Consider the following 21,535-nt stretch of genomic DNA (forward strand, 5'->3'; position numbering starts at 1 on the left):
AAAGATATCCTCACCTCAGTTCAGCAAACACCCACGCCGCTTGTTGTTTAAAATGGTGGATACTTGGGCTAGTTGGTGGTTGCTATACATAATTAAACAGCGCACAAGGAGAGGGACAGAAAAGGAAGACAGAACAGGCAAGCGTTGTTGTTGTTATGGTGCCACAGCTACACGCTACACCCCACCACGGTCCACGGCTGTCGAGACCAGTGTTGCTGCGCGCGCTGACAAAATGTTTATTCCACCAATTTACGCGAATTGCACAACATATGTGATCTTGGCGGATCTTAAAAGATCACGAAAGCTAAGGAAGCATATCATTTATAGTCTTCCAGTAGTTATCCAAGTTACTAATATTATTTACGACTGCCTGCACGTGAATATCGGATTCGAAAGTGAATACCACCCTGTCGTCACCTGCAGAAAGGCGGTCATTCCACAGCGGTTTGGGGTCGTAACTCGCCTTTTGGGGTAGTCAAAGCCTCCAAAGCGCCATTTGACCACCCAGGGTAGTCATTTTTTCTTAGAGTGTAGGCTCCATACTGAGTATATAGGAGGCTATGGCATGATTGTGCATCGCGGATGCATCGCTGTGAAAAGGCTAAGAGCAACTGAGAGCCTTCGAAGGAAAGGAGAGAAGAAATAGTTCACTATTCACCGACTCATGTTTACAAAGAAACCGGAGAGCCCCTAGCGGTCGTCACCGGCGCCGCGCATGCGCGATGGGGATGTGGGCAAGATGCTCGCCGTCGCGCATAAACAAACCATTGAAATGCGATGTTGTCGGCGTCGGTGTGGGTCCCCCTGCCCTTTTTCGCGTTCGAACTGTTGATTCGTCTTCCTGGCGATGTCTGACTACTTCCGCGGCGCCAGCAAAAGCACCGAGGCATAGAGTAATATAGTCAACGTAAAGAGGGGACACAGGAGCCGATTCGCGGCCCAGATAGTGCGTTTAATAGCCTCCGCTACGTGGCGCTTTTCTGCAATTTGGTTAAAATTAATTAAAACTCTTTCTGTGAAAAGTATTTATTTTTTAAATGGCGATGCTTCAAAATTATTTGAAGTAGTTAAAACGACTAAAGAGTTTAAATCAAATACGTCACAAAAACCACGTGATGAATGGCGCCTGCCATTGCCTGCCTGCCTGCACGCCGTCGCCTCTGCATCATTCTGCATGGCCTCTGCTCGTCCCTGCGCCGTTCGTCTGTGCCTTGCGTGCCGTCCATCTGTGCTTTCTGCTGCATCATGTTCGGTCGACTTTGCAACAATCAAGGTGACGCATGACCGCCCGCGTGCTCGCATGCTCGGCGTGAATTCGTGGAGCCGATCGGTTCGTGCTTCTCGCGCTGTTGTTTCTGCCGGGCTGTCTGGCTGCACTTGAACGTGTGTGCATGTTGATTTTCGATGAGATTGTTTAAAAAAATAGAATCTAACTTACGACCCTGTACACGACATTGTCCATGGGTTTACAGATGACGGTGTTGAACAAACCTCTAACATTGCAGATAGAGCCTTGGTTGTTATACTGTCTGAAATTTCCAAGAGGTGCGTTTAGCCCCATGCATACACTGTTGTGCACACTCCAACAACGTCTTCTGTTTAGCGCAGTCTCATTTCTCTCATTCGGGAGCTTAAGACTGTTGACTTCACAGTAAAGGCTGTGGTCTGTGGTTAGGGGGCTTCAAACGTAAGCTTGGTGTGTGCGTTGATAAGCCATTTTTTGAAGTTGACAACGAACACGTTTACTTTGTGTTTGATGTTCCGCACCTTCCCAAAACAACCAAGAGCAATCTCCAAGCCCACAAACTTTACATTGAAAATGAGGTCATTCAGTGGTCTTCTATTGTTGAACTTTATTGTTCTATCCATGAGATGAGCTTGCAATTGGCTCCGAAACTTACTGAGAGACACATTTTTTCAAGAGTCTTTCTGTAACATGGAAGAAAATTGTGCCCCACAGGTACTGAGTGCCTCACATTCTTGCAATCATATCCCTTGTTTATGCCAAGGAACTTCCTGAGGCAGCCATGGCTACAGCCTATTTCTGTGATAGGATGTGCATACTTTTTGATTGCCTAAATACCTAAAAAATTCAAGAGATGACAAAAGTTGCGTCATGCAATTCTGAAGGGAGAATCTGAAATACTTTATTTTCTCCACCAGTAACTCGGATCCCTACTAAAAAAACCTGTACAAATGTATACCGGCCTAAACCGGTTCACACCGGAGTCCTGTATTCTCATATCAGTAACCGGTAGCTCTGTACCGGCGACCTGTAACCACGTAATGGCGAAGCCGATACGCCGTACCGGCTGCCCATACCATGTACAGGCGGCCGGTAAACACGTACGGGCACCGCCGGTAGGCCACACCGGTAACCGGTAACCACGTACCGGCGAAGCCGATACGCCGTAGCGGTTGCCCATATCATGTACAGGCGGCGAGTGAACACGTACAGGCGAAGCCGGTACGCCACACTGGTGGGCCGTAATAACGTACCAGTGGCCTGTAATCGATGCGCGGCTAACAGCAACCACGTATCGGAGCGACCGGTAACGCCTTACCGGCGCCGGCACTTAAACCGGCGGTCGGTAACCTTGCACAGGCTCTACCGGTATACACAATAGACCGATCTCGCTAAGCGTTGGGCGCATGCGTAAAGCCGCCATAACTTTAGTTCACAGGCGGCAGACGGCCGTGCACGCGAGGGTTCGTGCCTTCTCGTGCTCTACACGCGAAGAGCTCCAGCGAGGTTGTCGCACGTGCCCAAAGACTAAAGTTCCCTCGCTGCATTGCGGCAGCGGTGGCGTAGTCAAACTGGCCGGTGAGATCACTGATCTCTACTATAGGGGGCTGGATGGCGCTTAGCTGCTCTCCCAGCCCTGCGCAAGTGAAGCCACCGGAAGTTCAATGCTTGTCCCGGAAGTCGGGCGTGAGCTGGGCTTCCTAGTGCATTCAGTCGATATTTTGAACCGTGCTTTTTTGTGTCTTTGATTGGGTTTTAATACTCTCGTTCTGGATTAAATCCCGAGAATGCGGCATTTGAACTTGGGACATATTCACAACTTGATCAACTAGAGTCTCAAATTGTTTAGATTGAATGGCTTCCCATGATACTTCTCGGGTCCGCATGCGCTCTTACTGCGCAACAATCAGGCTCTCTTGAGGGAACAAGCGGAAATCCAGCGCCCTCGACGCTTTTCGAACCAGCACTCGGAAGGGTTACAAAGCCTGCCAAGCGCTCACTTCCGGGACAAGCCGCTCACTTCCGGTGGCTTCATACCTGTTTGCTCAATGCGCCATCCAGCCCCCTCTAGTAGTGGGTGAGGTCGGTCTATTTAACGCGACCAGAAATTATCAGACCTCGACGGGAACGCGCGCACCGCGAAACTAAACTGTGATATTTTTTTTTTCAATAAAGAATTTTAAGCAGAAAATCACATATTAGGTCATTTCAATTTAACAGTTTCAGCTATCAAACTCAATAATTTTATTACATGCATATTTAAAGTCATAAAATGCGAAAACCAAATCTATGGGAAGCGAGGCCGAGATAAACGAGAGTTTACTTCATAGCTCTGAGCCCTGTACCGTGGTAGTTTCGGTTTCGGTTTTTTTTTGACATCGGATTGGATTGGATTTCGTAGCTGCAAGCCCGAGTGCAGAAAAACAACCAACGACGGACAAACAATGTTTTTCTTAACATGAAATAAACTTAACATGGTAAGTTTTTATGCTTTTAAATCTTTTAAAAGTATTTTGAGTAATAATAGTACTAATATAAACTAAGGCAGATTATTTCTTCAATCCAATCCAATCCTTACGTACCCGCGCCGCTGGCCAGCTGGCCAGTTCTCTGAGCCAAAGCCGCATTGACGTTAGGGCTATTATCGAACGGTCTGTATCGGTGTCGATATGCTCTAAGCGTACGTGATATATGTTGATGGCGCGAAGGGAATAGTCAGCGTGAACCGTATCAAGAAGTTCAAACCGGCGAGCGTTGGCGACTTCGACCCCGACGTGCCGAAAAGCGTCTACTGGAAGGCTGTTGGAGCGTGCGCCGGGGAATGGTAAGTTGTTTTCTAAGCATCAGGGGCTCGAAGTACAACGTTTTGTGCAAACCGTTAATAGGGAGTTTTCGTGGATCGTTTTCGCCGTACCGCAACGCCCTCCGCAACTCGCTATATACCTGGAACTCTACAGTCAAGGCTATCGGCGTGCAGACGCAGTAGTAACTTCTTCGTTGCGGAAAGATTAGCGGAGGGGGAAACGCGGTCTACTAAAACTCCCGAATGTTCGCGAGCCCCTAATTTTTGGCAAATTCTACACGTCCAAAAATTAGCGAAATTTAAGGACACGTGGAAAGCGGAAATTTGGTGGGCCCCCGTTCCGGCGTCCCCCGTTCCGGCGTCTAGAATTCGCGAAATATGGTGGGCACGAATATGTCCTTGCGCCGGATTTGTAAAGAACTGGGCGGCAAAAGCTACAATGTTGAACTACAGGGCGCACCAGATGGCAGCCACGACATTTAAAATAAATCACAACAAATCGGCTTTGTAAGCTACGACAACTTTACCACATATGTTCGACTAGGTGGTGCATTTAATTTGTAAAAATATAGAAAAAAAGACTTGTTGAAACAAGGGTTATAGCGCAGGCTAGCTGGTGAACGGTCATATTTATAAACTTCGATACAAGGGGGTGGGGGGAAGGGGGACAAACACGACTTTGAGGTGTAGCTCAATGTGCATGTCTTGTCTTACAGAGACACGAGGTCAGCTGGTTGCTGCTTTGAAAAAGAAGCATGTGGCCATCCCTATGATATTGTACTCAAGATACGAGGTATATGTGCACTTTTAAACTGTTTTTCTTACCCCATTCTTAGACTGTTCAGAGCCAGCGGCCTTAAGTTCGTCTTTTGCGTCCCTTCTTCAAATCGGCACCATACTTCACTTCTGCTACCGGTGCGCAGTAATTGTGGGTAAAATTGCACGGTTAGGCTAAGGAATCTCTTGCATTTTGTTCGCCTCATGAGTAATTGTGTCCATTCATTATGGCTAATCAGGACTATTTGTATAGACTTTTTTTTTTAAATTGCTTGCTATTCTGTTACACAGATTCGGTGGGTAGATACGCTCTATGAAAGTGGACCACGAGCCGCACTTGAACACACAAAGAGCCGCAGCTTGGCCACTCCTGGTCTTGGTTGTGCTGTGGCCGAAGTTGTCCGTCTTCAATTTTAAGAGATACTCTCCTGCTTGTTTCTCGACCGCATTATATCTGAATTTCACTCTCTTCAGTCTTACGAGGCGTCCTCACCTGCTCTAAGTCTCAATCTTGTTGTACTCAAAGGTGCATCTCTTCTCCACTATCGCAAGATGTTCTCGTTTGTTTGGCGTCCTGCTTGCGTTGCAGCCGAAGTTTCCTCTTTTGAATCTTTTCATCCGCTTCGATGGTCCTCTTGTTGCTACTTTCCTCTCTAGCTTTCAACAAACATGTTTCATGTTGTTCCGAAGTGCCCTAGGCACTTTGCTGTCGCTGTGCCTCAGCACGCTTGCGTGTAGGTTAATCTGGTGAGACCTGCTTTTGCATACCGACAACGATAGATGATGCTCAAGTCTGGTTCACAGAGCTCTCCTCAGATATGGCTCTGCGTGACTGCGACCAGATGTGACACTCATTGCTATGGCAACAACGGCGTTGAGTCACTGGCACGCGCATCAACGCAGCTCTTGCCTGCACCCAGTAACTCTTTCGCAAATGCTTGGCCATGTGTGCTCGTAGTGAAGCGGATACGATGCCCGGCTTAGACCCCAACAGTTGTGGGTTTGAGGCACAGTGCCGGCGGCATGTTTTTCTTTTCTGAATTATAATGTGCCGGCGCATGCTGTTTTCAAATGCAGTTACAAATCCTCGGACCAACGGAGGCCTAAGGTGCATAGGGTTTGCTTATAAATGCTATCGTATTTAAAAGTACTGGATTGCAAGTACAAAGTAACTGAGAGTTTACGTACCTCATAGAAAGTACACTGGGTGCAAAGTAGTATAATCACAATTTACTTTCTAACTGAGAAGTACCTTTTAACACAATATTTTATCTTACTATTTCGTTTACCTATACAGTGCTTTTTGCCAACAGGTACACGTAGCGCAAACAGATACACGCTTCGTCCTTTACACACTAGAATGTGTAAAGGACGATGTAGCAATTATTTCCTGAAATGACAGTGAATACTGGATATACGGTAATGGGCATCTGGAAGCATTCTGTCAGGGGGAGGGTGCAATCACAGGTATAGTGCTGAAACATACACCTAGAAAATAAAAGGGGGGGGGGAGGCGATTTAATGTGAACTATGTGTGTACGAATAATGTGTTGGAAGTTTATATTAAATGAATATTGAAATACGTGGACCTTTTTTCTTTTCCAGATTGAGATGTCGCCATTCCCTGCAGTGGGTGGCAAGTACAAGAAAAAAGAAGACGGAGGACAAGACGTCCACTGTGTCGCTTGGGGAGCATGCCTGACTGGTTGAAAAGCCGCGGTCGGCAAAGCAGAGGGTGGTGAACCTGGAGCAGGAGCTCCAGATAGAGAGGACGCTGTCAAGAAGACTGCAGTAGCAGCTGCTGGCACTACTGGGTAAGCGTGGAGGCACTTTCAGTTGCCCACCTTACACACACACATTATGTGCTCACACTTTATCCGAGGGATCAAAAGTAACTTTAATTTTTTTTGGTCGCAAACATAAGTAAGCGTGTGCTACAGGGTGGCCTCAATGTATCAATGAGTTAGTGTCTATAATTCTCTTTTCTTCTCTTAGGGTGCAAATGGAGCTTTGATAGTTTGTTTCTTGTTGCTGATGCCGATAACCCCGTTTTGCTTGGCAACACTGTTGTTTTGACCTAAAAAATATTTTTTTGCAGTTCGTCAAACAATCATGTCCATACCAAGACACCATGGTCTGTGCGCATAGATGAGGCTTGAAGTGAAAGTTTGTTCTGTCGGTCACAACATTGTAAATATGCACTTTCCGATGAGCCCGGCCAGCGCACGTCCTTTCGTTATTGGGGAGGAAGGAGTTCTTTTCGTTGAGGAGGAGGGAGTGAGGAAGCTGGTCGTAGGCATGACCACAGCACCAACAAGGCTGAACTTTAATCGGGCGGCAGATTGTGCCTAGCGACGCAACTGTGCAACCGGTTAAAAGGTGGCCAGACGATCTGCTACAGCATTGGATTTCGTCAGAAAGATTGAGCTTATATCTCGCAAACCGTCGGAAGTGCTAGGTAGGAATATTCATTAGGTATTCACCGGTATTTTTTTGTAAACATGCTCTCTGCCGCCCAGGGGCGGATCCAGACCTCCATTTTAGGGGGGGCGGTTCCTCGGTGTTAAACGGCGGGGGGGGGGGGGGGGGAGAGAGGGAAGTGTTTATATTTTTTGTGGAGTTATCGTTTTTATTAAACTCTGATAACGTAATATAGATCTTGAGAGCTTTTGTATCGGTTTACCTGTCGGGGATGAACTCTTTGAATTAAAACCTTTCGGGTGACCACGCTAGAGGTAAGTGTCTCGAAAATTGTGGTGACACTATCCTTTCTGAAATTTGGGTTTCAGACCGACACTACGTGAGCAGTCGATTTAGGGCAGCTTAAAGACATGGCCTTGGCAAACATTCTGGTTGGAGCTAGTGCTCAACTGCTGCGGCAACGGGAAGAGCGGCTTAAATCAGCGGAGCGAGTACGTTGCAAACAAGCGACAAAAATGACCCGGCGGCTTCGACGCTGCTCGCGGCGTCAAACAGTGTTGACGGAGCGAGCGAAACGAACGCTGCCAGGCAAGTTCGTTGGCTGTTCGCCGTATATTTGGAATGTCCAGAGCGCAGCACATGCGGCATTGCCAATACGAACTCGTGTTTTCACGTGTTCTGGATGCAACTCGAGAGAACGAAAGCGAATAATTGTTGAATATTTTTGAAAGCATGTTGCAGTTCGGCAACTATAACTTTTCAACTTAGACAAGACCTTAAACCAGCAATGGATCCTTCCAAATTATATTCAATTGCACTTCGTCTGGATATTTTTTGTATGGAAAGAACACTTACATGTTTCTGGGTAGTTAGCTCATTCGTCAGGGTCGAGAGGACAGGTGCAGAGATATGATGGGGCAGAGCGGTTGTCTGGTCGGCGAATCTCAACTGGGCTAAAGGCCGATCACGACTGCAGCATGGATGTTTGGGAGTCGGTGTTCACTGGAACGGGCACAGGCACTGTCTATTTAATTTATGTATAGCCACATCTTTGAAAGGGCTCGTTTTCCCCAAGTCCGTTCAACACGCACATATTCGCTCCTGCAAAGCCGCGCGAAAGCTCTGCCGTCAATCCACAGAAGCCGCGTTTAACTGGAAAAGACAGCGCCAAGGGGAGACAAGGGGTAGCGGGCGCCTTTCCTAAATTACGTCCCGCCACCCTAAGTTGAAACGGCATCGTATAGAAATAAATGCCTACGGCGTCGGCTTGAGGACCCCGTCTAAGCAGCCTCCAACCTTTAGAGTGCACTTACCGTTTATCTTTCTTTTATTAGCTTCCCGCCACGAGAAGTCGTACCGCAGGCAGTATGAAGCACATTAGAGGAAACATCTCCCCCTTCTGGCGCTCGTCGGCTTCTTTCTGTATTCCGCGCTGCGGCGCTGATCCTCAGTGAGGGATGGAGGCGAGGACGAAAGCCGGCTTATGTTTAAGCCAAGCTCGTGGGGAAGTCCAGAGCGTCTTCAGGAGAAGCTCAGACCCAGACTACACTGTACCCAAAGTATTTGCTTCCTCTCTCAGTTGAGAAGAAAAGCAATTTGACACTTGGTTGTACAAGCTGCATCCCCCCCCCCCCCCTGGAACGTCTCCTCCCGGTACGTCCCCTCCGCACTTCCCTCGGCAATGAGCACACCGTGCCAATAAGATACCTTTAGTGAGCCCGTGGGCGACAGCATCTCAAAGCAAGCCAAAAAAGACATGCCAAAAGACAAGCCCAGAACCACGAAGAAACCATCAAACGAAAAGTGATGAAAAGGCTGCCGCTAGAGAGGAAGGATAATCCGCTACCCTTGAGGAAGGCTGCTTGACGTCTGCGTTTGGGAGCTTTCAGGGCACAAATTTTTCGCAGACCACCCCCAAAGAGAGAGAGAGAGAGAGAAAGGGGACTAGATATGTTGAAGGTATTCTCCCCTCGTGCTCGACGTGCTGGCCTTGTATGGAAGTGTGCCTGCAGTCGAGGACCATGATATTTGGTGCGCCTCCCCACTGTCTCTCCACTTCGAAACTCCTGGCGCCGTCCCTGTCGGGAAGACGTACCGTGGCCTTGACGGGGATAAACCCCACTTTGGAAGCGCCCAGCAGGCGCGTCCACTCACCGGTGTGTTAATCTTTTGTTTCTCGCGTCAATTGCTTACGTTTTTCTTCGAGCTGACGAAGAACCCCGGGGGGGGGGGGGGGGGGGGGTTGCCTGGCGAGGCGTTTGGGGGGGGGGGGGGGCGATCGCCCCCACCGCCCCCCCTTGGATCCGCCACTGCTGCCGCCCACTGCCGGCAAATTTGAGCGCATTTCCTTTTTTCCTTTTTTTCTTTTTTGGTTTTGCGTCTCGTCCTTTTTTTTGTGTTCTGCTCGCACCACTTTTCCGGCCCCGGTGTGTTACGGAAAAACAAATAGGCACACTGCCGGTAGTCTGCTGTGGCATGAAGTACTATGAAGCCCTCATGCCGTTAACGTACCAGGAAAGTGCTGAAGTCCGAATAGCCAAGCATGTCTGAATTTTTGGCGTCCGAAAAATCTGTCCACTCCTGTACCGTGTCTTGTTTCTAGACAGTGTTTTATTATGTTGCAGTGGACAATGCCCCGTCTGGCAGTGTTGGGTCAGCTCCTCCAGCTTTCCCAGCAGCAGTTCCTGCAGCTGGTGCTCCTGCTCCATTTCGCGTTGTGCGAGCTGGTGTAGATCACACTCGACCCGTACCGGCCGCTGATGCTGCTGTTCCAGCAGCGGTTCTTGTAGCAGGCCCACCGGAGGCACCTTCCGAGTGTGTGCCAGTGATTGCAGAGGTCGATGATGAGGTAAGTTCAGAATTTCATTGAATATTCATTTCAGATATTGGGCAAGTAACTACATTTTATGGTTTCCACAGCTCCTTGAATGAGGTTATTTGTAGGCTTCCTTTAATTGAACCATCGTCCTGCTTCAAAATGCTGATGAATGTAAAGAGTAGAACCGGGCATTGATAAGATATTTCTTACCAATTAATTGGCGCTTTTTTGAAACGTTTTCTATCTAGTGTCCTCGTTTTATTTCGAGCTTTTTCATAAATCGTGTACCACGAGCCCAGATTAAAATTCTGTTATAATTGGTACCCTTCTTTCGCTCTTCCTCTTTACTCAGAACTCACCTAAACGGACACTTACACCCCCCCCCCCCCAAAATTTTAGTTTTTTCCAGGCGACTTATTATGGTGTCGAAAGACTAGATAATTAATATTTTGCAACAGTCACATATATTTTTATTAAAGCCAGAAAACGCAACTGCCCAGAACCGAAACTGAAACCCGTGCACGGAGGTCGGAGAGAGTGAGTGGGAGAGGTCACGTGGCTACACCTGACCGTGAGCTTTTTTGTTTTCCCTTCCGTGTCCTTTTTTTTTTGTGTGTACACCAGACGACATGCATGGCTAGAACTGTTTGCTATGCGATTCCTTTGCAGTTATGTTTGTTCCGCTCTCTGTTCCGCACTTCAAGATGAGTTGCTCTTTACATTGAGAAGTTGAAGATGAGTAGTGAGTGCCCGTGGTGAATTTCCGTGATCAGCTGCGAAAAGAATACCACCAAGATGTTGCGTGAAGAGCTGCCTCGCATGTCCTGCGTCGAAAAAAAGTGTCATTGTGCGGCAGACGTCTGCACAAGTTTCCGAAAGATCGAGATCGGGACCAATGGCTGGCTGCATTTCCTATAGAGCATTTCTATCTATTTCTAGGTTCACCTTGGTCACGGTGTCTTGGTGCAAAAGTACAAACTGTCCTACGTCAGGGGAGCCCGGGGAGACTCCATCTTCGTTAAAGAGGCTACGAAGCTGATCTTCGGCAGGGAGGACCTGCATGGGCCGAGTGTGAGGTGTGCCATGACGGCGCTTCAAGGGCGCCATGGCCAAGAGGGCCCTGACTCCAGTCAGTCAAGTTGGCAGCAGTCAGCAGTAAGTGCGCACTTCTCACAGATGTCTCATACTTGGTGAGACATTCAAACCTTATGGCTTCCGAAGTTGCAATCTGCTACGACAAAATGAATGGCATAAAATATTCCAAGGGCTTCAGAACTTTCAGTGTTATAGGCTGTTGAAGGGTCACAGTTCGACTAGCTCGAGCTTTAGGAGCGTGAAGCTTTGAGCGCAAAACCGAAATGAAGAAGCCCTATCTCCTTCTTTGTTATTAATATATGAAGAAAAATAAATTGACCTTGTCACGGTCATCTAGGTCGCTTGGCACTTTCTGATGCATTCACACTATGGAGCTTTTACAGCAACATGCTCCGCGTCGCAAATATCTGCTAATCCCTGCAACTTTTGGGGGAGGTCCATGATATCAGTGGCCTGCTCGCAGGACCTTCTGCTGGCTTCCCGGCGGAGCTGTGAGGCACTTATTTTTTCTTTTGAACGAAAAGCTGGCACTAGCAAAGTTGTGAAACAAGTCTGTTTGTCTACTGGAGCTGCTGCAACCGAACTATGTTTGAGTCTGTCCTTTGAGTACTGCCCATTTTTTCTAAATTACCTTCTCATCGCGGGTATTCCTCCTATCACGTATGAATGGACCATTGAAGGGTCGTGACACAAATATTAAATTTGTTAAATGATTCTTGATGTCAAATCTGTGTTGTTAATTTATATACATGCCCAGAACAACATTTGCGGCTCAAAATCTTTCTTTCGCACAAAAACCGCCGGCCGAGAATTGTGTGTTCAATGTTCTTTTCACTTGTTTCCATGGTGACATTGTTGGGCATGAAATATGTTCGAGGCTTTAGGCAATCGGAGGCCCATGTTCATAATTGAAAATACATATTTGAATTCATAGAACATACTTTCATTTTAGTTAACAGGCAGGCGAGCTGGTTAAGGATAGACTTAGTAACCCGGGAGCGTGGGGACAAAAAGGGACAGACACAAAGCTCCGGAGCTTCGTGTCTTTCCGTTCCTTTTTGTCCCCCTGCTCCAGGGTCTATAATTTGTATAGACACTGAAATGCAAGGAACACACTGTTGCAAGCAAACTTTAAGTGCATAGTTGTGGGAAGTCACACTAGGTCTTTTCGATTTGCTTGAACCAGCATATATAGTTCAAATAGTGTAAGAACTGATGTATTAGATTAAATCGGATGTTGCTTGGACGCTGAACAGGGCCTGTTCGATTTATCCCAGTGCTGCACGAGCTCAGCCTCAGTTCCACAGAATCTTGCGCTGGCTGAAGTCAGTTCAGCGTTCATGCAGTAAAAGGTGGCAACTCCTCGGTCTTTCAGAAACCAATTGCAGGGTCGTTTGTAACGCTGCAGCTTAACTTCATGCAGCCGCAGCCCGACTTGCGCACTGCTTCTGCACTCCTCCTAAGTCGGTCTGAACTGGTTCAAAACTTTCTGGCCGAATCATGCATACCTGCTGTTTTCAGCAGACTGCGTAATCGTAAGAAGTTGCTCTTGGAGTCTACATGGTATCACAAGATATTAACAAAGCATAAATTGTAGTGGAAATTGCTTGCTTATAATTGCAGGAAGTAAAATATTAAATTTTTCGAGAAACTGTAGATATACATCACTTATTGTTGTATTATTTTCCCCTGCAGATGCCTTCAACGAGTACACATGAAGGCATCCTCGAGAGGCCTCTCCAGGGAAGAGGACAGCTCGGGTCAGCCTACTGCAGTATGCCAATGTGTTAATATCCTACTGCAGGATATTAACAAGAAGCTTGACTTCTAAGTTTGCTTAGAGGTTAAGATTCTTGTTGATGTTCTGCAGTATGCCAATTTTCCTTCACTAAATACACGTATAACCTGAAATGACCTGGCTCATGCTCATTCTTTGCATGACAAATGCATGCGAATTGTTAAACCTGCAAAGATCCGTACGTCCGTATGCAAACGTTCAACACCTTGTTGATTCCTGTCACTGCGTCACAACGGGTAAACCTGTAAAGATATAGGTTTCTCGATCTGAACAGGTGAATCTGTATAAATATTGGTTCCTATATCTGAATGGGTCATCCTGTGAGGTACGGGTTTCTATATCTAAACGGGTCAACTCGTACAGGCACGGTTTCCCTTACCGAAACGGGTCAACCCGTACAGGTATGAGTCCCGTATCTAAACGGGTCAACGCATACAGGTACGGGTTCCTGTATCTGAATGGGTCAACCTGTACAGGTACGGGTTCCCAGTAGCATACGGGAGACCCGTACCCCACAACACCGTATGAAATATACGGGTCAACCAGTATGAATTTTTATACGGGTTTTTTCAGTAGGGATGGATTTCAGCATGGCAGTTCCGAAGTAGGAGGCTGCCATAAGCCATCATTGGGTGGCAAGTTACTATAAAAAATGTCCTCATGCTCTGGGATGAGCTTTCAAGCAGCCATGACTTTAAGTTCTTACTTACACGACGCCTGCAGCAAGACACATTTGAGAACGTTTTTGGAGCTATATACGACAAATGCTGGGCTGCAACACAAACCCAAATGTGCACCAGTTCACCTCAGGACTAGAACACCTCTCGATAAAGAAACTGTTCAAACTGTCGGACAATAAAAACGTAGAGGATGACAAGGCTGACCTCCTAAAGGAGTTGCAAATATCTTCGTACCATGAAAGTTTAATTTCAGACATTGTGGAATGTCTTCCAATTGATAAGTTCCCGCCACTAGAGGATATTTCTGAGCTGGCATCAGATATCAGGTCTAACATAATTGATGACTCGTCCACTTTTTTATTACGTTTGGGGCTATTTGATCAAGCTTTTGCTTGAACAGACAACTTACAGCTGTGGCTGTTTTAGGCTGCTATCGGATGAGTCTAATAACTTGACCAGGCCTCACCAGTACTGTCTTGTTCCTAAAGCATACCACGTGCCTGGAAAATTCTTCGGGAACTTAGTAGTACCATCACAGACTGCTTTTCATTTCATTCAGCAACTAGAAAATCACTTTCTTCCCATAATAGAGAGTGTGACACATGTTTGAGGAGTGTGTGCCGCGTTGTATAGCACACTTTGAGGTCTGGGTGGTTCTAGCCTTTGCCCAGAGGAATACCACAAAGGGTTTTTAAAATTGTTTTGCAGAATACGCTTGTGTTGACATGTTTGATTTCTTAACCGGAATTTGGACAAAGTTCGGTTGCACTCTTCAGTGGCTAGTAAGCAACGAGACAGGTTTAACTGTTAATAGAGTATTAACTGAGGCGGTTGCCAAACCAAAAACAAAAAGTGCTTATTAAGTGGGCGGTGCAGCTTGCTCTCCAAATATTTGCTTCCCCTTTTTCCAGCGAATGTGTATCACGGCTCCCTAAGAAAAACATTTGTCCACTTTTTACAAAATTTAGATAGAAAATTGTGTATAGAGGCTAAAAATATTTGAAAGAAAATGTATCCACTTTTGTATCCACTGTCCATAGTTTTTTAGCCGCTTTTTTCTGAAGCCATATTTCTGTTCTGAAAAATTTCGGGGAATGTTTAGGGACGTTGAATCTTGTCAGATTTCGAATAGAGTTCTCATTGTTTGGTAATGGCTCGCCCGCAGTGAGTTTGAGGCTATGCGAATCGGTGTTTTTTTATATTTGTCGGAAATCGGGAATTTGTATTATCCGGCGTGTGCTTCGCACTGTTATTATACTTTTATGACTGGTAATGATAGCGATGTCTTATTTATTTTTGCACTTAATTCCCGTACCCGAGTCGGCGTGAAAGTGAATGTATCATACAGCATGTTCTCCGTGGAAAGGTTTTGTTAACTTGGTTCCGCTAAGAATCTATTAGGAAGTGTACGATATGCTGAAGTCCTTCATATTCATTTATTCTTGTGAGTATCGATCTCTTTCGTATAAAACATACAGAGCTTCTGAAGTAAATCATGTATACATGAATGTGGTCCAATAAAATGTGTTCGAACCACTTACTGTTGTTGACCCCAAAATGCTCCACCAGTCAGGAGTCAATGCGGCGATTGTGTAACTTCTATGCTTTACAATAGAAAAAGAACAAGAAATATATATAAACTTCTGCTTTGTGAAGTAAGTTGAACTATTGTTTGACACATTTTGCACGGACTCTCTCGTCAAAAAAATAAAGCAAAAGTGCGTCAGTATTAAAAAAAAAGAAAAAAACAAAACAAAAAAGCGGTAGTGGTGGTGGTGGTAAAACATTTATTGCCAAAGCAAAATGGGAAGGGAACGGGGTCTTCGGTTCGGTGAGTGGAATCCTCTAGTCCGGGATCCCTTGGGAGCTTGCAGCTAGCTTGGTCCGGTTGATCAGGTGTACCTGGATCTTGTAGACCTCGCTGCGCAGCATCTCTTCCCACCGCCGGTCGTCAATAGTGTCGCCAAGCCCTGGAGTGTCCGGGCATGCCCGCATCATGTGCGAGAAAGTGGCTCTTTGCCCGCAGTGTTTGCAGGCGTCGTCGTTTCTGCGCCCCATGTGTTTCAGGAGCACCGGGTTAGTCTAATTGCCCGCCTGGGTCCTTCGCCAGGCAGTACTCTCGGCTTTGCTTAGCTCCCGGCACGGGAGCCCGTACTGTCTCCTCTGGGCCTTGAAGTGGTCCAGCATGTCTGAGTACACCCACTGCCTCGCTTCTGCCCGGTCGACATATCTACGGACCCGAAGGTCTGCAGCCTGGTTACCTGGAATACCCTCGTGCCCCGGGACCCAGATAATTTCGAAAGTTGACGAACCGTTTGCGGCTCTCTCTAGGATTTTCGCGGCAGTAGCGCACACTCTGCCTCTCATATAATTCCTGCACGCATTCTGCGAGTCTGTCAGAATGTACGTGTGCCCCTTTCCCGCTCTGATCGCCATTGCGATTGCCGCCTCCTCTGCTTCCGTCTTTGTCGCGTCTTTCAGTGACAAACTGTCCAGCTCTTTTCCGTCATGCCCGACGCAAACCGCGACTTTGTTGCTACCATACGCCGCAGCATCGGTGTACATGACGTTCTCTCTTCCTTCCATCTTTACTCTGTAGTAGTCAGCTCTTTCCTTTCTCCGTTCCTTGTGTATTTTTTGGTGCATGTGCCGCGGTATGGGGCTGACTCTGTATCGTTTCACCAAACTTTCGGTCAGCTGCCTTTCAGGTTTCTCGTCCTTATATCGCCGTAGCCGAGCCGGACTCCGGTCTCCCTTCCGACCTTGGTGAACCTCCATCGCTCCTTTTGTCCCAATATGACCGCGTCTCTGAATTCCCGGAAAGTGTTCGTGATTCCCATCTTTTCGAGCTTCTCTGTCGGCGTGCACGCCGGTAGATGCAGCGCAGTTTTGTAAGATTCCCGTAGTATGCAGTCCGCCCTGTTCTCATCTGCCTTCGTCATGTTGTAGTATGGAAGGCAGTATCTCATTTTGCTTATGATTAGCGCGTCTACTATCCGCAGCGTCTCGGCTTCCTTAAATCCCTTTTTCCTGTTTGCGATCCGCTTGATCATACCGCAAATCTGTTTCGCCGACGTCTTGATCTTATCGATCATCGTGCTCGGCTTTCCGTTGGTTTGCAGCCACATACCGAGTATTCGGATGCAGTCCTTCTCCGGTACCATTTTCCCGCCGACCGTGATTTTGATCGGGACGCTCTTGTCGTATCCTGCACCGTGTAACCGAAGTATCTCCGATTTCTCCACCGAGATTTCCAGCCCGCACTTCTTTACGTGTTCTTCGACTCGCTTCACCGCTTGCCGGAGAATTTCCACTTTCCTTCCTAGCTTCAGTTCTTTGCTTCCGACCCACAGCGTGACGTCATCCGCGTAGAACGCGAAGCCGAGGCCGTCTATGTCGTCGAGCTTTTTCGGTAGTTCCATCATGGTGATGTTGAACAGTAGCGGCGATATTACCGCTCCCTGTGGCGTTCCCTTATTTGTGAGTCCCACCAGCTTGGGATGCAAATCTCCAACGTGTATTCTTCCTTTCCGGTCTCTTAGGAAGTCCCTCACGTAGTTGTAGGTACGCTCGCCACAATTCATCGCCGCCAGCCTTTCCATCACGTATTCGTGATCGAAGTTATCAAACGCCGCCTTCAGGTCTATCGCCATGACCACTCGCTCGGTGTTCCTGCCCTTAGGAAATTCATCCAGTACGTTTTCTTTTAAAAGCGCAAAAATGTCCTGCGTACTAAGGTAAGGCCTGAACCCAAACATTGCGTTGTGGAAGAAGCCGTTCTCCTCGATGTACGGTTGCAGCCTGTTCTTGACGACTCTTTCTATTAGCTTCCCAACCGCCAAAGTCAGAGAGATCGGCCTCAGGTTTTCGAGTCCGATCTTCTTCCCCGGTTTCGAAATAAACTTTATGTCGGACTGCTTCCACCCATCCGGCAGCTTTCCTCGCTTCCAGACTTCGTTGAACATATCGGTGAGTCTCCTGTACTCCTTCTCTGGTAGGTTTCTTAATGCTCCGTTGGTGACTCCATCTCTGCCCGGCGTGCTGTTTCTCGCTTCCCTCGCCGCAGCCTTGACTTCCCCAATTCTAATCTCCTCGTCCAATTCCTGGTTTGGTCTGCCTGAATACTTCGGCAGCTCTTTGCCTCTCGTACCGTCCGGGATGTATCTTTGTGGCACGTACTCCATGAGTTCGTGATCGCTTCCCTTAAATTGGTGAATGATTCTTTGCATCGTCTTGCTTCCTTCGCTCCTCATCTTGGTCGGATCCACGAGGTAGTTGAGCAGAGCCCACGTATCCTTGTTCCCGAGTCCCTTGCCTTTCTTCATATCTTCACACCGCTGTTCCCAGTTGTGCCGAGCAAGTTGCTGCGCGTACTCTTCTATTTGTCGGTCCATTTCCGTCACTCTCTTTCCGATCTTGCGGTTGTATCGCTGCCGCTTCCATCTCCTCGTGAGCTTCCGACGTTCGTCCCACATCGCCATGAGCTTGTTATCCGCCGCGGCGTACTTGGGCGTCAGCTTTACCTCGCTGGTGTTCTTCCTCATCACTTCCTTGATCTTTTTCGCCCAGACGACCGGGTCCGTAACGCCGTCGAGCTCCGCGTCCTTTCTAAAGTCTTCCCAGTTTGTGTGTCTGGTCTTGCCTATGCTCCTTTCCCTGAGGTCCGTTTCCATCTCTATCTCTATGATATAGTGATCGCTTCCCAAATTTTCGCATGTGTTTGACCATTTTACTTTTACGTTCTTGCAGAACGTCAAGTCCGGACTCGTGTCGCTGGTTCGCCCGCCGCCCGTCCTCGTCGGGTTCCATACTTCGTTCTCTATCGAAAGCCCCTCCTCTTCAATTGTTTCCAAGAGTTTCTTCCCCTTGCCATTGCTGTATTTGTAACCCCAGCTTTCGTGTGCGGCGTTGAAGTCCCCGAGAATAAGCAGTGCGTTGTCTCCCGCGGCCTTAATCGCTTCTTTGAAGAGTTCCTCGAAAACGTCCTTTTGTTTCTTCGAGTATACATTCAAAATGAAAACGCTCTCGTTTCTTCCTCTTCTTTTAGGCACCAGTTCTATAAGAACGTTCTCGATGTCTTGTTCCGTATCCTGCACGATCGCCGTATAGTTCTTACTGACGAGCGTAGCTACCGCCGGTTTCTCCATGCTATTGACGTACGCGTCATACCCGTTACCTTCGCTATTGTCTTGACTTCCTGCAGCGCCATCACTGCCGGCCCGTCACCGTTTATGAAGAACTGCAGATTCTTAGCTTTGGGTCCTAAGCCTCTACAATTCCATTGCCATATTTTGATTTCCCTGTGCTTAAACTTGGCCATGTTTACCGGCCTTGATTTCCATTGCTTCCATGATTTGCTCCATAAATAGGCTTAGTCTCTGTTCAATTGCATTCTGACATTGTTCCATGAACACATTTATTCTCTGCTCCATTCTATCGAGGCGCTCGTGCATGTTTCCAGTATTGCTCGGCTCTCCCCCTGTAACACACCTTGTTTCCATATTTGCCTCACAATTCGTTCTCTTCTCCAGTATGACCGGCCTTCTGTCCCCCTGCCCGGCTCTTGCCTGCTTCTCCCTCTCATCTCTCCTTTTTGCCTGCAGCTTCTCTCTTTCCGCTTGCTCGGCTTTCCTCTGTTCCGCCTCCCGCAGTTCTTTCACTCTTTTCGCCTCTGCGCGCTTTTTTTCTTCTATTGCATGCTGCTTGCGCCCTTCTGCCGCAAGCTCCTCACTTTTCCTGACCACTTCTAGTAAAGCCGTCGTTCCTCCGTTCATTAGGTTCTCTATTTGTTGTAATATTTCATGCATCTTGCTTGTCTCTGTCGTCCGCACATTGTGCTCTATGTTTGCCGCTTGTTCTGTTCTGTTACCGGCCCAAGTACTCGCTTTTGGTAAGTTTCTGAACCGCCCTTCAGGCGGCGCCTTGTACTTCTTTTCGCATTCTCTGTCTCCGGTGCGATGACCCTTCCCGCACAGTACGCACTTGATGACGCACCCTTCCTCCTTCGGGTGCGTCTTTCCGCAGTCTCTGCAAGCTGCCTCGTACGGACATACGTCGGCGCGATGCCCCACTCGCATGCATCTATAGCACACCTGTCGTCTGGGTGTGTACTCGTACACTCTGTATGCGCCACCGTAGAAGTACACGTACCTCGGCTTGACATTTCCGCTGAATGTCAATAATACGACCTTCGACTCTCCTAGGCGCCGTGCCGCTATGAGCTCTACGCCGGTCTTTGTTCTCGTATTTTCCAGAATTTCTTGTTCTTTGCATTCTGCGCCCACGTTGTGGATTACACCTCTCGTCACGTTCTGCAGTACTTGGTGAACGTTGAACTTAACCGTTTTTCCCTCTTCTAGCTTTAGCGCCTGAATTTCATAAATTTCCTTCGCGGTATCTTCCCGTTCCGTCATGAGAAAAATCGAGTTCGATCCACCCATGACTTGAAAAGAAAAGTCGCTCACCGTGCAGATGTGCTTCTTGCCGACTGCGTCTACGATGGCCCGCCCGTAGACGCGCGTCCCATACTTGTCCAGTTTGATCCCTCGCTCGGGCCTCAGCGTGAACTTGAACTGGGTGCCCTGCGCCGCCGTGACTCTGGGCTTGCGCTTAGCCTTCCAAGCCTCCGTAGAAACGTCTTCTCTCGATTCGGAGAAAACTCGCCTTCGACGCTTTCTTCCCTGGGTTCTCCACTCCTCTTCGTCCGCAATGGTCCCGGTGGTATTCCCCCGAAAATCGGGGGTCCCCGGTGCCTCCAGTGTCGCCTCGTGATCCGTTAGGCTTCGTACAATAGCCGACTGGCAGAGTGCGCCGACGAACGTCTGAACCCTTCGGCTGCTCCGCAGAAAAACCCAAAAAAGCGGCTTCGGGAGTCCCGAGAGCCGAGCGAGGCGGGGAGGAAAGAGAGAGAGGGGTACCGGACAACCGGAGCAGAAACGCCCAAACCGAAACCGAAACTAACTTGATCGGAAACGGAATCAGATTATGCTTAATACCGCCCGCTAGGAGCGCTACCTGTCACTGGTCTATCTGGGCCGCTGGGGCCTATGGTAGTGTCCGCTCTTTACCTTGTGTATGTTACTCTATGACCGAGGCTCGTTACACCGCAAAACTTCGCGTGAATAATGGGACATATGGCGATTCATTCCGCGTCGACGCCGCAGTATGTACGCTAAAGCCTGATTCGCATGATGAGATTTCGCTCGCAATTTTCATTCGCGACGCCACTCAGGCTGCAAAAGCGTGAACCGTAGCTGAGATGGTCGACGTCGATACTGAAAATCGCAAGCAGAATCGGACCAAGTGAACTAGGCATAACAAGTCGGTGATGGTCACTGGTAAGAATGATCAATATCTGCTTGTATGTACAGTCAGAGGCAATTTGACCTGCGACAACGTGAACGCTGGCGGAGCAGGCAAAATGCCGCATGGGGCGCAGCGGTCGCCGGGGCGTTCTGGGAACGAGACTTGGCGGCCTGGTCCGCTCTGTAAAAGCGGGGGGGGGGGGGGGGGGGGGGGGGTGATTAAGACGGAAGGGAGACATGACGAAGGGCGCGGCATTTCGAAGCGGTTAGCAAAATACGCCGACTTATATTTTTTAAGTATTTTTATTGTTCCCTTGGCACGACTATCTCGGTCTGCTTCCGTTCTGGCGCTCATATCTTAGCATGAGTTTGTGAAGCCGTCGAGCATTACTTTCAGCTTTTTCGCACGTAATGATTCCAACATGATCTCGATTCACGGTTCGCGGTTCAGTCTAAAAAATATATAACTAAAAGTAAACGTATACCTTTTCCTAACATTTCTGTAAAAATGTTATGTCACATTTACAGCCCACATCTTCATTGTCTCGTTTCAGAAATATAAAAAAAAATTGCAAACGGATGCAAAGTAAGCG

At 47.9% G+C, this 21,535-nt stretch overlaps 2 long non-coding RNA genes across 2 annotated transcripts; both read left to right on the forward strand.

The window, feature by feature from the left end:
* The first annotated feature begins 3,836 nt into the window (after positions 1-3,836).
* Positions 3,837-6,492, forward strand: LOC120843494. The gene is made up of 3 exons (XR_005716203.2): positions 3,837-4,070; positions 4,766-4,842; positions 6,457-6,492. It is a non-coding gene; the product is annotated as an uncharacterized LOC120843494 (long non-coding RNA).
* A 108-nt stretch (positions 6,493-6,600) lies between these two features.
* On the forward strand, positions 6,601-12,870 carry LOC115331585. The gene is made up of 4 exons (XR_003920473.3): positions 6,601-6,640; positions 9,872-10,095; positions 11,005-11,220; positions 12,856-12,870. It is a non-coding gene; the product is annotated as an uncharacterized LOC115331585 (long non-coding RNA).
* The last annotated feature ends 8,665 nt before the right edge of the window (positions 12,871-21,535 follow it).

Source organism: Ixodes scapularis, unplaced genomic scaffold (genome assembly GCF_016920785.2).
Source record: "Ixodes scapularis isolate PalLabHiFi unplaced genomic scaffold, ASM1692078v2 PGA_scaffold3__209_contigs__length_174095766, whole genome shotgun sequence".
Classification (NCBI taxonomy): domain Eukaryota; kingdom Metazoa; phylum Arthropoda; class Arachnida; order Ixodida; family Ixodidae; genus Ixodes; species Ixodes scapularis.